Genomic DNA, 891 nt, shown 5'->3' with positions numbered 1-891 from the left:
TCTGTGATATAGAAACGGTTATTCTTGTCTATGGAAGCCAAACAAAAAATTACATAGTGAATTATAGGTTTCTATTAACAGAAGACTATTCTAATGCTTAAAAAAAACCAAAAAAACAAATCTGATGTTCCCTCCTGGCAAAGACCCCTCTTGCTCTGTTTTCACTCACACAAATGAAGGCTGGTGAAACAGCCCAAGTTGATGCTACAAACTACAAATATGATAGCTTGGCAAAGGACATAAAAAGTGTGGGTGGACACAGTATCCCTCTCAGGGTTGCACCTGGAGAGTTTCCAGAACTCTACCAGTCTCAGCTAAGGGAGGGAAAGTTAAGCAGAGGCATACTCAATCCATTCCTAACTTGGCTAGTGAGTGGAAGGCAATCTGCTACAAGTCAAAACTCACCCACGCTGGGCAGCAGGGGAGAAAGTCAAGGGTGAAGACTCAAGTTTACTGCATGGAAGGAGGCAGTGGTAAACCACTTCTGTATTTTTACCAAGAAAACTCCATGAATACGCTACTAGAATGATTGCAAATGGAGAGTGGGGTGTTCTGGGAGAGATGTGTCCATGGTGTCGCTATGTGGGTCAGAAACGTCTCGACGACATAAGACAAGACAAGGGCACAGTATGGCCAGGGTTGTGGGGGACATCCTACATTGGCCTTTTCGGCCAGGAATGGACCTGTAGGTGAACTTTACCCTCAGCATTGTGTGTTCTACTCTGAAGGACAATTTATCATGTCCTTACGTCATAGTTGCACTTTTCTACCCTAATTGGTCAATTCCAATTTCCCCTCACTCCTTTCCTTAAACTACAGCAGCAAGAGAATAAAAATGATCCAAAGAACCAAAATGCCCCATCCTAAGTCAGCAAGATTGGCTACATATAT

General features: G+C 43.2%; 1 pseudogene; it reads left to right on the top strand.

Moving 5' to 3' along the window:
* Positions 1 to 264: 264 nt before the first annotated feature.
* On the top strand, positions 265 to 395 carry LOC119930250 (annotated as a pseudogene).
* The last annotated feature ends 496 nt before the right edge of the window (positions 396 to 891 follow it).

This window comes from Tachyglossus aculeatus, chromosome 6 (genome assembly GCF_015852505.1).
Source record: "Tachyglossus aculeatus isolate mTacAcu1 chromosome 6, mTacAcu1.pri, whole genome shotgun sequence".
In the NCBI taxonomy this organism is placed as follows: domain Eukaryota; kingdom Metazoa; phylum Chordata; class Mammalia; order Monotremata; family Tachyglossidae; genus Tachyglossus; species Tachyglossus aculeatus.
The sequence above is the reverse complement of the archived record's forward strand: the minus strand, read 5'-3'. Positions and strand labels throughout refer to the sequence as shown.